The sequence below is a fragment of the Sminthopsis crassicaudata genome, chromosome 3 (genome assembly GCF_048593235.1).
Source record: "Sminthopsis crassicaudata isolate SCR6 chromosome 3, ASM4859323v1, whole genome shotgun sequence".
Taxonomy (NCBI): Eukaryota; Metazoa; Chordata; class Mammalia; order Dasyuromorphia; family Dasyuridae; genus Sminthopsis; species Sminthopsis crassicaudata.
In genome coordinates this window covers 415,483,918-415,499,788 of record NC_133619.1, presented here as the reverse complement: position 1 = coordinate 415,499,788, position 15,871 = coordinate 415,483,918, and the positions used below count along the sequence as shown (strand labels likewise).

General features: G+C 35.3%; 1 long non-coding RNA gene across 1 annotated transcript in view; it reads left to right on the top strand.

Annotated features, from left to right (window-relative positions):
• The first annotated feature begins 756 nt into the window (after window positions 1-756).
• LOC141559626 (uncharacterized) overlaps window positions 757-15,871 on the top strand; it is a 71,006-nt gene continuing 55,891 nt past the window's right edge. Inside the window, exon 1 of the long non-coding RNA XR_012487508.1 lies at window positions 757-903. This is a non-coding gene — a long non-coding RNA (uncharacterized LOC141559626). The remainder of the gene's footprint in view (window positions 904-15,871) is intronic.

The following is a 15,871-nucleotide window of genomic DNA, read 5'->3' as shown; positions in this document are numbered from 1 at the left end:
CTGATATTGCAATTCCATATTTGTCATGTTGTGCAAGAAAATCAGAACAAAATGGAAAAAAATATGAGAAGGAAAAACAAACAACAAGAAAGATGAAAATATTATGATTTGGTCTACATTCAGTCTCCATAGTCTTTCTTGAATGTGGATAACCTTTTCTAACCCGAGTCTATTGGAATTGTCTTGATCACTGCATTGTTGAAAAAGGCAAGTCCATCATAGTTGATCATCACTTAATCTTGTTGTTACTGTGTACAGTGATCTCTTGGTTCTACTTACTTCACGCAGCATCCGTTAAGTCAACTATATGTTATACATTTAGTCAATATTTGTTCAGTACCTATTATATACTATATACACTTTGTTCAGCAATAGGGATATAAAGAAAGGCAAAACATAGTCCTTATCTTCAAGAACTTCACAATTTAGTGGGGGACATAATATGAAAATAACTGTATGGAAACAAGCTATGTATAAGATAAATTGTTCAGTGGTTTCAGTTCTCTGTCTGATTCTTTGTGGCCCCATGGATCTCTGGCACCTGGTGTGTTCTTGGCAAAGATACTGGAATGGTTTGCCATCTCTTTCTCTAGTAGTCAACAAAAGTTATGTCATGCAGCTAGTAATTTTCTCTGAATTTGCATTTGAACTGAAATCTTCCTGATTCTAAGCCTAGTTGCTCCACCCATTGTTCCACTTAACTGTCTTACATAGGATAAATAGGAAATAACTAAGAGAGAGGAGGTACAAGAAATTAGGGGAGCCAAGAGAATTAGATGAAGAGAAAGAAGATTTCAGACATGGAAGACAGCCAGAGAAAATGCTCAGAACTGAAAGAACTGTTATTTGGGGAACAGTAATGCTGCCAATGCTAATGAATTGAAGAATGTTGAATTAGGCCGGGTAAGAAGAGTGGAAAGATAGGGGAAGGGTATCTAAATTCTGAGGGATTTTGAATGGTTGTATTTTTTGTATTTTGTATTTGATCCTGGAGGTGATAGGGAGCCTCTGCAGTTTACTGGAGGAGGGAGTTGAACATTGTCAGAAGAAGAATTTAGGAAAATCATTTTGATAGCTGAATGGAACATAGACTTGAGTGGGAAGAGACTGTGGGAGGCAGACCAACAAGTTGTCTATTACAATAATATAGATTTGAAGAGATGAAGACCAGGGTGATGGCAATAGCAGAATCAGAGGAGAGAAGGAGAGATGTTGCGAAAGTGAAATCAGTAAGATTTGCTGACAGATTGGATATGGGTGATGAAAAATAGTAGGGAGTTGAAGATTGATTCATAGCTTACAAGCTGTGGGCTGTATGTGGTAATACCTTGGACAGTAATAGGGAATGTCAGGAGACAATTTTTAAATTCAGGGGAGATGATGAGATCACTAAGAACTGCACAAGTAGAAAAGAAGAGGGCCTAGGATAGAACTTTATGCCATACCCATACCCATAGTTAGTGGTTAGTTAGATAAAAGGATAATCAGGAAAAGTGGTGTTTAAAAGCTTAGAAGAGGAGAAGGTGTTAAAAGCTTCAGAGAGGTTAAAACAGGTGAAGATTGACAAAAGTTCTTTGGATTTGGCAATTAAGAGATCATTTGAGCACCAGCCCTTGAGAAAGGAGGATCTGAGTTTAAATTTGCCCTCAAACACTTAATACCTGTGTGACACTGGGCAACTCACTTAACACCATCTCCTCAAAGGAAAAAAATTACTTGTAACTTTGGAGAGAGTTGTTTCAATGAATGATGAAATTACAAGCTGGAAGCCAATTGAAGAGAGTTAAAAAGAGAGTGAGACAACATAGTATTTTCACCTGTTTTGTGGTTTGCTTGCTTTTTTTTCTTCTTTTTCCCCTTTTTATCTGATTTTTCTTGTATTGCATAATGATTGTGAAAATATGTATAGAAGAATTTCACATGTTTAACATATATTTGATTTACTTGCTGTCTAGGGGAAGGGATAGATGAAAAGGAGGGAGAAGGTTTTGCAAGGTTGAATGTTAAAAACCATCTTTGCATATATTTGAAAACAAAAAGCTAATTTTAAAAAAAAGAGAAAAGGAAAGAAACTGAAATTTTCTTTTTTTATTCTTATTTTTAATAATAGCTTTTTATTGTTAAAATATATGCAAAGATAGTTTTCAAGAAAGTATTTTCTTATAGGTTACCAGGGATCTTCTCATTGCCAAATAATATGGTAATTTTCCAGGACCCATCCTGCTCAACTTTTCTATAGCATTTACTATGCTCTGTTTCTTGAAACTTTGTCTTTATCTTGGTTCTTCCTCAGTTTTCTCATCTGTGAAATGAGCAGAACAAGGAATGGCAAACTATTCCAGTATCTCTGCCAAGAAAACTCCAAATGGGTCACAAAGAGTTGGACAGAACTGAAATAATTGAACAATAACAAGGGATCTATTAGGTCATATTATCTCACTTGATTCTCATAACAATTTTAAGAGATAGGTACTTTTATTCTCATTTTACTGAGGAGGAAAGGAGGTAACCAAAGTTAAGTGACTTGCACAGGATCCCACAGCTAGTATATAAGACCGAATTTCAATTCAAATCTTCTTGGTTCCAGTGTGTGTGTGTGTGTTTGTGTGACTATAGATATAGCTATATCTGCTAGAATTTCCAACTCCAATTCTGTCCATCATGTTCTATCCATTGTGTCACACAACTGTCTAGAACTTGATTTAAGATACACACATATGTGTGTATGTGTGTATATGTAGATGTATACATATATATTGTTCTGATAGAATTTCCAACATTTCCAAGTTCCTTTTGTCATCAAAAATGATTTACTCTAAAGGCAGATTCTATCCTATGATTGTGCATATATGATTTAAATAAACTAAGATCCTTCCTAAAACCTAGGAATTTAGCAAATTATCTTCCTTGATGGATTTAAAAGTCAGTGAAAAGTCTAAGGAGTTCCTTGACCCTTTTAGGTCATGACAAGTCACACTTTAAGTTTAACCTGCATCATTAACATTTTCTCCATTACTTTCTTAAGTCTGGACAGGCAATAAAACAATAAATCAAATCCTGATTTGTGGCACACTAAAATTAAACAATTGTCTTTCCTTAGCTGGTAGAAGTTGGCTCCAGAATTTTCCTTCATGGGAACAGCCCTTGGAAACATGGACCCCTTATCAGAATGATGGTTTTATTGTGGACATTCAGAAGTAGGTTGGAACCATCTCCTACTGGTTTAGGAAAGCCAATTGTTAAATGTTCAATGCATGCATTTATGTCTTGAAAGTTGCAAATGTTTCAAATGAAGGTTTGATTTAGATTTAAGAAAATGATGAATAAAATATTGATAATAAAGATTAAACTTTTAAAAGTGTAGTATATACATTTTCCCCATTAAGTATTTGCCATCACCCCTCTGTCTACATTCCAAATGAAAGGAAATGCTAGTTTTGCTAACATTAGTGCAAAGATTTTTCCCCAACCTCAGTTCACAGAGGCTAAGAAATTTATCTATGGATGTCGTAAGGATTTATGAACTCCAAATTATGTTCCCTTGATTTAGTTCTAGAAATATGTGAGGCAGATGTGGTAAAGAAGGCTGTGTTCACTATAAGCTATATGCTTCCTAAGGGTTTGAGTAACATTGAGTGACAGAAGCTGAGAAGATTTTTTCCCTGCCCTGAGAGTTGATCTTTCTGAAAAATAGGGTTAAGGAGTGTCTTGCATTTTAATTCTGGCTATGGAACCATATATTCTATTTTTGCTAATTCAGCTCTCTAAGTGGAGAGGGACAAGTCATTCTTTCCAAATCCATTGATTAAAGCTGGGTCACATGAGTGGACCATAATGATATGACATTCTCTCACAAACTGCACCCTGGACCAGTTACAGTAATGTGACTGTGCTGTAGCTTCTATATATCATTATGACATCAGTGGTTTTATGAGTTCTGATGGTGTACATCCTTTATTGAAACAAATGGAAGGAATTACACAGAAGAGAGGCAAGCCAAAGCTTGCTAGATTTGTGCAAGCATGTGTAGCCAGGGCACAGATTTCACAGAGTATAAATTCTCCATCACAAATGAATTTCTGAGAGTAGAATGTGGTGATGGGATAGGCATCAGCTTTCCAAATGATGAAAAATGAGTTAATATTAAAGCATGATAAGAAAAGGAAATTATATATTTAACAAAGACCTACTATGTGCCAGGCACTGTGAGAAGCCCTGGGTTTGCCAAGATGAAATAAAACAGTATCTGCCCTTAAGGAACTTTGATTCTACCAGAGCTAAAAGATTAAATAAATGCAAAATAATTTGAGGAAATTTCCTTGATAACTAAAGAAATTGGTAAAGACTTTTCTATACCAGGATTCTTGAGATCTGTGAATTTTAAATACAAACAGACACAAATTATACATGCATACATACATACACACACACACACACACACACACACACACACAAAATTGGTTTCCTTTGAAATCTTTTGTATTTTATTGTATGTATCCAAAACATTATTATGAAAAGGGACCCTTGGGCTTCCTCAGACTGCCAAAGGAATCTATATTATAAAGATCCATCTATATCTGTATCTATCTGATATATCTATGATATAAAGATATAAATCTCCATTTTTAGTGTATTTCTTTACAGAAACAGGTTGTTCTAGGTGATTTCTGAAGTACTGCTATGTCACTCTGAAACTCTTTGATTCTATGTAGTTAGCAAGTAATTGATGCTTTATAGTTATTTTTGCAATTTTATATTTGGTCCTTTGAGTATGGCAGAATTAGATGGGTTTGTAGTCAAGAGGGTACAACTCCTAGTTCATCTGTTCCCTACCTATATGAGCTTCCTTTCATTTCTCTGGATTTCAAATTCCTTATTTGGTCACTGAAAGAGTTAGATTAGATCATTTCTGAGAGTATTTCCAGTTCTTGATCCTAGGACTTAAAAAAAGAAGTCTCAGGGTCATTTACTTGCAGTAGGACTGCACATGTTGTGAACCCAAAGACACATGGAGGCATTTATTGCCTTTGCATTTGTACTGAGAGGCATTCTTGGCTCTCAGCTGGAGGTTGGCACCTGGCATACAGCTGTGCTGATGGATTCTATACCTGTACATGATACTTCATATCATTGCAAGCCCAGAGCTAGCAGCCCAAGTAACTATGCATGTGCAAGCAAGTGCTAGTGCTTTTCAATCCTGAAAAGTTTTCAGTCCCTCTGCCTAGGTATTGACAATAACTATTTGAACCCTACCTCTCTCTCTCTCTACCTTCCTCTTTTTGTTCTACTCTAGGCTTTAATCTAAGGAGATGACTGATCCAGCCATAAATTGTAATTTTCTTCCTTCATGTATGTTCTCATCCCAGAATCCCCAATCCCTTTCTTAACCTCAGAATGATACTGAAAGGATTATTCACCTATAGAATAAAGTCTATTTACTGAAGCAATCTTGAAAGTAAAAAATAGAGTCTCAAATAAAGCCTAATGTAGATTGAATAAGCCACAACTTCTCTTTCAGGCTTCCCTGCTTATTTGTTTGTTTAAACATATGTTTTATTAAGGCTTTTTTTCTTTCAGTTTTTACATCATTGTCATTCACAAAGATATCCCACCCTCATACCTCCTGTCCTCCAATAGAACTCTCAAGTATAACTGAGAAATATAATTAAGCACAATAGCCATACCTAACAATATATGCCTAATTCCACATCCAATCAAGGAACATTTATTAAACACCTACTGTGTACCAGGTGTTGTGCTAAGCACTGGAAATACAAATATGAAAAAAGAAAGACAATACCTGTCTTCAAAGAGCATACAACCTAATGGGGGAAGACAGTACATAAAAGTTGTGGGGAAAGAGGATTTCTCTGGAAAGAAGATTGGTGGGGAAGCCAGTGAAGTCGGAATAAGTGCATAGGATAGGAAATGAAGAGATATTTACGATCTATCAGCTCTTTGTCAAGAACAGGCAGGTGTACTTCATTATCAGTTTCCTGCTTCCAGTTCTCTCCGATTACAAAGCATTGATATTAATATTTTTGTATGTATGAAGTGTTTCCCTCTGTCACTGACTTTCTTGAGATAGTTAGTTCTGCTATATAAAGGGCAAATGAAAACTTCCTTGTTTTTATTTTCTAGCTTAAGAACTGAACTCTTCTGTTTCAAAAACACCCATTTGGAAAATTGGGACATGAATGCATTATTATTTCATAAACTTCCTAAAAGGCAAAACTGAAAAAGGATCTGGAGACCAACCATTCTGGAGAGCAAGTTGAAATTAGGCCCAAAGGGGAACTAAACTGTCCACTACTAAACTGTCCAAAGAGATCATAAAAAAGGAAAAAGGATCTATATGTACAAAAATATTGATAGCAGCCCTTTTTGTGGTGGGAAAGAATTAGAAGTTGAGGGGATGCCCATCAACTGGGGAAATAGCTGAACAAGTTGTGGTATATAAGCATAATGAAATACTATTTTGTTATAAGATAAGTAGGTGAATTTCAGAATGAACTGATGCTGGGTGAAGTGAGGAGAAACATGTACATAGTTAGAGCACATTGTATGATGAATTGTTTGATAGACTTAGCTCTTCACAGCAATACAATGATTCCAAAAGACTTGTGATGGAAAGCACATCTACAGCCAGAGAAAGAACTGATGGAGCTTGAATGTAGGTCAAAGCATGCTATTTTCATTTTTGGGGGGTTTCTTTTTATGTTTTTTCCCTTTTGCTCTTTTTTTTCTTTCACATGACTAATGTATAAATATATTTTACATATTGGATTGCTTGCTGTCTTGGGGAGGGATGAACCGAGAAGGGAGGAAGAAAAATTTGGAACTCAAAATCTTTCAATAAATGAATCTCTCCTTTTTGTCATTTAAAATAGAAATCACTCCAAAATTTTTTTGTTCTATATTTTAAAGCAATGTTTGGAGAGAGTAAAAATAGCCAATCCTAAATGGAAAAGTAACAAGCACTGGGGACTCAGATATCCATCCTAGTTGCTGAAAGTGAATATAGCTGCCTAGAATCAGATAGTAGCCACCATAGATTGCTGTAGCATCTCAATGCTTGTTCTAGTTTACTGTTCTAATCATCATTCCATTTCCTTCTTCACTGTTCTTCCTACTCTCATCTTGAGCTGCTTCTTTGCAAGTTTTCAGGGGCTTTCTGGATAGGAGGAAGACAATATCTCTATGAAGCCGAAATGTCCCAGAAACCCACAGAGCTATGTTCTGAACACTCTGCCTACAGAGGTAGATAAGTGCTTATTGTTGTTGTTCAGTCCTTCAGTCATGTCTGACTCTTCAGATGATCCCATAGAACACAGCATTCTACCCTTTCCACCTAAGGGACTCATTTTTCAATGTCATTTAACGCTTTTTAGAGGGTTTATTTGACAAAATTACTGAAATGGTTTAACCATTTCCTTCTCCAATAGATCATCTTTTGGCAGAACTCTCCACTATCATCTGTCTGTCTTGGGTGATCCTATATATCATAGCTCACAGTTTCATTGAGTTATGCAACCTCTCTGCCATGACTAGGCAGTGATCCAGGAGGGGAAGAACATAACGAATAAATACATAGGAGCTTTAGAAGTTTTGTATGAAAATGAAGTAAGCAGAACAAGGAAAACAATAAATACAATGACTGTAACAATGTCCACATCAGAAAGAACAACTCTCTGCCCTCCCAATAAAAAACAAACAAACTGAACAGTATGTAATAATGATAACTAAGACTGACCTTTGAGAAGAATTGAGAAAAAGTACCTTCTCCTGTTCTTTTCAGACATGGGTGATGATGGATATGGAGCACTGCATTGGTTGTCAAATTCAATTAATGTGTTGATTAGGTTTGCTGGACTGTTTTTTCTCTCTTTTTAAAAATTCTTTGTTACAAGGGATAACTCTCAGGGGAGAGAATAAAGTTATATTTGGAATATATATGTATATATATACTGACAATTGCCCTTTTTGACAGCTAAGCTCTTGTATTCCTTATATCAATGGATTTTTTTTTTTTTTTTTTGGTCCAAGAGAAAATGCTGAGAAAACCAATGGTCTGTCCCCCTTTGGGAGAGCTGCTGTTCCAGGCACTATAAAGCTTTCCTACAGGTTAAGGTCACTTTTTTTTTCTGAAAATAGAAGAAAAGAGAAAGGGAAGAAAGGGCGAGTCAGATAGTGAGATGACAGAAAAACAAAGGCAGATAAACAGCCAGGAAAATAGAAAAAAAACATATAGACCTCTAGAGAAATAAGAGGGAAAGATGGAAGACTCAGTAAGTTCTGAGGTGAGTGTTAGTTTGGGTAAACTTTTGGCAGATCTTGTAGTTTACTTAGTTTCAGGACTTCCAATAGTTATACTGTAATATATTTTTTTGAAAAGCTAAGTAGTTTTGCAGGATACCAAATAAATCTACACAAATCACCAGCATTTCCATATGTTAGCAAGAGCAACAAAGAGAAATTCCATTTAAAATAATTATATATAATATAAAATTTGGGGGAGTTTACCTGCTAAGATATAGTCAGGAACTATATGAACACTATTACTAAACACTTTCCACATAAATAAAATCAGATGTAGGCGACTGGAAGAATATCAAGTACTCATGAGTAGGCTAAGCTATTATATTAAAAATTACAATTCTATCTAAATTAATCTACTTATTCAGAGCCATACTAATCAAACTGCCAAGAAATTATTATATAGAGCAAGAAAAAAATATTACAAAGTTCATCTGGAAGAGCAAAAGGTCAAGAATTTCAAGGGAATTAATGAAAAAATGCAAATGAAGGTGGCCTAGCTGAATCAAACCTAAAACTATATTTTAAAGCAGCAGTCATCAAAACCATTTGGCTAAGAAACATAGAATTGTAAACTGAGTGAATGTTCATTAGTTGGAGAATGGCTGAATAAGTTATGGTATATGAATGTTTTGATCAATGAAATAAATAGGTTAGGTTCATAAGATAAGTTTGAAATGGGTTTTGTACAAACAAAACCAATGCAGACAAGATTAGAAGAGAAGAAGAAAGCTGGGAAAAATTTTGCATCCAAAGATTCTGATAAAGGGCTCATTTCTAAAATATATAGAGAATTGACTCAAATTTATAAGAATACAAGCCGTTCTCCAATTGATAAATAGTCAGAGCATATGAACTGACAATTTTCAGATGAAGAAATTAAAACCATTTCTAGTTGTATGAAAAATGCTCTAAATCACTATTGATCAGCAAAATGAAAATTAAGACAAATCTGAGGTACCACTAAACACTTAGATTAGTTAAGATGTGGGAAAATGGGGACAATAATATACTGTCCAATCCTTTTGGAGAGCAATATGGAACTATGCCCAAAGGGCTATCAAACTCTATCTTCTCTTTGATCCAGCAATATCTCTTACTGGTCTCATATTCCAAAGAGATCATTTTAAAAAAAGGAAAAGGACCCACATGTGCAAAAATGTTTGTGGCAGCCCTTTTTGTAGTGGCAAGGGAACTGGAAACTGAGTGGATGCCCATCAGTTGGTGAATGGTTGAATAAATATGGTATATAAATGTTATGGAATAGTATTGTTCTATAAAGAAATGACCAGCAGGATGATTTCAGAGAGGCCTGGAGAGACTTACATGAACTGATGCTGAGTGGAATGAGCAGAACCCAAGGAATCATTATACATGGCAACAACAAGATTATATGATGATCAATTCTGATGGATATGGTTCTCTTCAACAATAAGATGATTCAGGCCAGTTCTAATGGTCTTCTGATGAAGAGAGCCTTCCACACCCAGAGAGAGGACTTTGGGAACTGATTGTAGATTACAACAAAGCATTTTTACTCTTTTTATTGTTGTTGGCTTGCATTTTGTTTTCTTTCTCATTGATAATTACAGAAATATATATAAAAGAATTTCACATATTTAACACATATTTTGCTTTCTGAGGGAGAGGGTGGGAGGAAGGGAGGGAAAAAATTTGGAACATAAGGTTTTGCAAGGGTGAATGTTGAAAGTTATCTATGCATATGTTTTGAAAATAAAAAGCAAAAAAAGAAAACTTAAGTAGTTGGTTATTTATTACTTATAGCTCTTCAGCAACTTTTTATTTTCAAAATTTCACAGTCAGCTTTATACAGGATAATTATAGATCACAATAGTGTTATCCAAGGAGGTGAATAAAATCCAACTAATAGCTTAATTTAGCCATTAACATCTACCAAAAAATCAATATATCAAAAAGTTTAGGGGAGAAAAATGTAGGTTGCATAAAAGCAAAAAATATAAATAAAATTTTACTTAAAAAACAAATAAGGATTTGAGATACTCATTATAATCTGATTATAATTTAGTCAATATATCTTAAATATTGTTGCCTGAGTCTCAGAAATAAATTGACTTGGCCCATGATTATATGATTGATAAGATTTGAACTTGTTTTCTTGATTCTAAATCCATCTGCCACGGAATGTTGCCGGTGCTAAGAACACAACAGACTAAAGAACAAAACAGGGCTTATGCTAGCATTAATTAGTATGGTGAGAACTGAATACAAAAGTTCTGAGGGGATGGAATATAGGTGGATAATTTTATTCATAACTGGTGATTTGCATTAGAGATCAGCCAGTTGTACTGCTTTGTGTTAAGAGCCCAAATTAGTCAACCGAGTTGCAAAAATCTGTCAGACTTGTATTTGTGTGTCCTCTGGGCCAAACTAACTTTTTCCTTTTTTGATTGGCCGTTAAGAGATAGAGTCCATAATTATTCAGGCTTGCAATTTTGAATTTCGAACTGATGCTACAGAAATTGGAGGTCTGTAAAGAAAACACTCATTAATCTGGCTCTCTTTGTTAAAATGTTTGAGTCAATTGTGGAGCAGCAAAACTCTGACTAGGATGGGTTGGCTAGAACTTTGTCCCTGGGTGCTGCCATTTAAAGGTCAGTAACAGCACTTGTTTTCCTATGGCACAAAAACAATTGAATTTATCACCTTGTTAATAAGAATAATTAATAAAAATGTACTTGCACATAGTTCCTCCATAGTGACCTTTTGGTGTCCTAATCTCTCCAAAAAGTGTTGCCTCATCTCTGGCATCAAATAACCCCAGGATACACAATTACCAATTATGGCTCTAGGAAGCATACTGAGTAGGTAGAACTTTCAGATAAGGTGACTGTGGCTAGTAATGCACCCAAAACAAAAAGGAAAAATTGATGCTAAGATCCAGTAAGTCAAATCCCAAATTCTTTTTTATTCACGGAAAGTGGCATGGTTTGGGAATAGACAACTGGTCTTGTCGTCAGGAAAACATGGATTCAAGCCCGGCCTCTGTCATATATTATCTTCATGATCCTACAGAGATCGTTTAACATTTCTAAAATCTAGGTAACTCTCTAAGGTTGTATTGCAGTCGTGATGACCTATACTTCTGATGAGGTAATAGGGAACCTCAAAATGATGAGGTAACTTGAACCAAATCATGAGATAAATACCTAATAATGAGGTCTATACCTCAATAGGATTAAGTGAGGTCTAGTGGCAGGATTCGGGGTACAAGGAGTCACATGGAGCTCCCCTGCAACCCCCTTAGGATTCGGCGCAAGGATACAAAGTTAAATCAGGTCTAGTGTCGGCGAGAGTCCCCTGTAAATGAATTTACAGGCCTGAAAACCTAGATGGGTAAAAGATGTTTATTGCAGGGTTTGGAAGCAAAGTTAAGGTCTGGTTAGCAAAAGGCATTAGATAGAGGAAGATATACACTGAAAGCGGCGGGGACAGAGAATCTCTGATGCAAGCATCTTGGCTGGCATCTTTCAAATCTCTGAACCAAAGATGGTTCTAGCTTTGCTCTTTTTATCTGCTTGAAGAAGTAATGGGCGGAGCTCAGGTTAATTCCTAGAAGGCCAGATCTTTGGCGGGCTTTATCCAAGCCAGCTAGATCCAGTGGGGGGCTGGGTACAAGCCCAGACTGGTTTGACCAGATCTTGTATCAAAGGTCCAAGTCCCAAAGGAAGTTGGAGATCAAACAAGGAATACCAAAGGGCTACCGCCCTCAACACTTCTAGGGAGAATTTTTTTCATCTTGGAATCCCTATACTAATGAAATCATGGATCCAATCTCTATCCCTTCAAGAGGAACATATTTCTAGAACTGGAAAGTCCTAGTCCAATCCCCTCATTTTGTAGTCGAGGAAGCTGGGCACCAGGATTGTTAAATAATAATAACAATAACTACAATGACAAATAGCTAGAAATTGCATAATACTTTGGGTTTCACAAAATAATTTAAATATATTATCTAATTTAATCCTCTTAACAACCTGGGAGGTAGTGTTATTTTATATTTTGAGGCTAAGATCTCACCAAAATCACACAGATAGTACTTATCAAAGGTGGGAATTTGAACCCAGAACCAGTTTACTTTTCCTTATATCTCACTACTTTCTATATGGGAATTGAATTTCCTCAATTCTCTACTTTAGATTGTATATGGACGATGGGTTGAGAAACAAAGTGACTAATGATCTATCATTGTATGACTTTAACCTTTGTGATCACTACAAACTGGGTTAACTTTTCAGTTGCCTTTTTAGCAACTTTCTGTTTACAAAAACATCAGTTCGGGATATTGTTTTGGAATTTTGTTCCTAAAACAGTACTTTGTTTAGCATCTTAGGGAGTCATGGGGTCTGGGAAGAACAAAATTGCAACCACTTTTCATCTGGGAGCATGACCAAAAAAATGAAGAGGATATTATTTATCTTGTTAATAAACATGATTATTCTTAGAGCATTATGGAGTTTGATAGGAAAGAATAATTAACTTTAAAAAGTAAACTAGAAAAAACCCTAAAATTATAATTAAAGAATGAGGATGAGAATAGTATCAGGCATCTCAGCAGAATATCTGAACAGTGCAAAAGAAAGCAGAATGAATCATTTCTACAACAATAATGGTATTTACTCCATGGTACAATAGCATCCTAGAAGCCTAATTGCAAGCAGACTGGGGTTTCGAAAATATAGTTAGAATATAAAAAAATCCAGGAAGAAGAGATAAGATCTGAATTTAAACGAACACGCTTAATGCTACTGTATGGTTCCATTTTCAGATATCAGGATTTAATATAATAAGAAAAGGCAGAGAAAATGAAAATTGGGAAGACCACTGAATAGGAATTTTAAGAAGGGGATTTGCAGCACAGTATTTGAAACCTCCTGATTTTGATTATTCTTTAATATGAGATAAAGTAAGAATGAGGTGAATCAAAGGTAAATCATAATTATAAGTTTCTGCATAATCCATACAAAATATTAAAGATTAGATTATAAAACTTTGTTAGTAGCTGCATACAAACTTTTACTATTTGTAGTTGCCAACTGCCATCCACATTAAGTATTGTAAAAAGTAGATAAAAATGACTTTAGCAAGGAAAAAAAAATCATAGAAGTATTTAATAAGATATATGGATTTTAAAGTCTTGTCCTCCATTCCAGACTATAATTTAAACTAAGAAACCATGGCAGAAAATTTATTCCCAAAATGGAAATAAATGTAAATATGAATCCTACTTAGAATTGAAAAAAAGTTAGAAAAGTAATAAGGAGAGGGAAAGGAAGGGGCTGAGCAGGTATGTTGTTTTCATGCTTCAGGGACCTTGGATTTTGTGAGTGTGTTTGTGCCACTGAGGCAGATAGTAGCCTCTCTACAATTTAAATCATAGGGTAGCATTGGAAGGGACCTCAAGGGGCATTAATACAATTACATGATTTGACAGATAAAGAAGTTCAGGGGGATTTAGTGATTTGCCTGAAGTCACATAGGTAAAGTAAAAAGTAATGGAGACAATATTTAAATCATTTCCTGACTCTAAATTAAAGGTGTTTTCTGTGCTTTGAGACAAAGACAGAGACAGAGTCAGAGAGAGAGACAGAGAGGCAGAGAGAGATGAATATTGTTTGTATTTAGGAAGAAGCGGTTGTAGGATGCAGCACATAGAGGAAGACCTGAATTCAAATCTGGCTTCAGATATTTCCTAGTTGTGTGACTCTGGATAAGTCACTTTGAGTGTAACTGGAAACTGGAGACTTCCCAAGAAAACCATTTTGAAAAGAACTCCCAAACTTAAACCTCTCACTTGATCATTCCAAACCCAATTTCAAGGGTCTGTTAATCATTAAGACTCTGGAAAGGAGAACAAAGACCTGCTCCTCTAGTAGAAATATCTGATCTCCTGGACCTCTACTTAACTTCTTAGAAGAAGCTAACTAATTAATGAACTGAAGACATTCTAAGGGATCTATAAACTGAGTAATCTCTTTTTGTTGAGAAAACCAAGGTAAACTGAGTCTTCTTGGTTATCCTAGTTTAATGGATTACTTACCTCTAAATAAATCTCTTTGTGAGGGGATTGTATGGTTTCTTATAAAATCATTAACTAAGGTAGATTGAGATTTAATTTATCTGGGAAATGAAATAGAGTAAACAGTTGTAAAATTGACCATCATAAAATCAAGTCAAAATTTAATGAATTTATGTTACTTCCAAGCATTGTTCTTGTGGTGACGACTATATAACTCATTTTAATCTTTGTGGAAATTAACCTCTCTAGACTGGTCTGGAGTCCAGTCTGGAGATGTTTGCTTCTTGCAAGTTGCTAAGAATAAATATTTCTATTCTTCATTTGAGATATCTCTGAGTATTTGTAAATTGGATTCGTAATTGGATTTGTACCACACAGCTTAATCCTATTTGCTTCAGTTTCCTCATCTGTAAAATGGATTGGAGAAGGAATTGCCTAACTACTCTAGTGTCTTTGCCAAAATAAGGGCATGAAAAGTTAGACACAGCTGAAAAACTATTCAACAATAATATTTTGAACATTTATTAGCTGCGTGATATTAGGAAAATCATTTATCTTCTCAGCCTCAGCTTTTTCACCTGTACAATGGAACTAATAATAGCACTTATCTTGCAGATTTGTTATGAAGATCAAATGAGATAACTTATGTACATCTTTCTGTACACATCTGTCAATATGATCTTCCTAAAGTGCATGTATGACCACATCACTCACCTACTTAAGTAAACATCAGTAGCTCCTAATCACTTCTAGGATAAAATCCTCTTTTTGGTGTTCAAAGTCTTTTATGAACTAACTGGTCCCACCACTGTCCAGTCTTTCATGTTTCATCACATCCCATACTCTAAGATCCAGTGACCCAGTCTTCCTTCCTTTCACAGGACACTCTATTTCCCAACTCCAGATATTTTATCTTCTTATTTGCCATGCCTGGAATATTTTGCCCTCTTTGCTTCTTTTTCCTGGCTTCCCTGGCTTTTTAAAAACTACTTGAAAGCTGAAATCCTGCCTTCTACAGGAAGTCTTTCTTGATCCTCTTGCTGCCAGTGCCTTCTCTCTTTTAATTAATTTTTCTTGTATATAGCTTGTTTCTAGAGAATGGCTTCTTCCTGTTTAGAATGTAAAGGCCAGGGACTCCCTTTTTTGGTTTTATCTCCAGCACTTGGCACAGTGTCTGGCACATAGTCGGTACTTAATGAATGTTTATTGACCAACTGGCAATGCTTTGCAAACCTTAAAGCACTATCTAAATAAATATAATTACATATAATTATTTGATGCATGCAAATTTCTAAATAGAATTTAGAGATTCTAGCAGTAGAATCTTTGAGTAAAATATATATGTGAATTTTGGAAGAAAACATAAAGGCTGACAGATGCTTAGGATTTGTTTTGTGTGAGAATTTTTTTGGAGGGCAGAGGAAGGTGGGGTTTTCCAAGCTGTAATTTCTTCAAGGTAGAGAGATTTTTTAGATGGAAGCTTTCACAGGGGCAGAT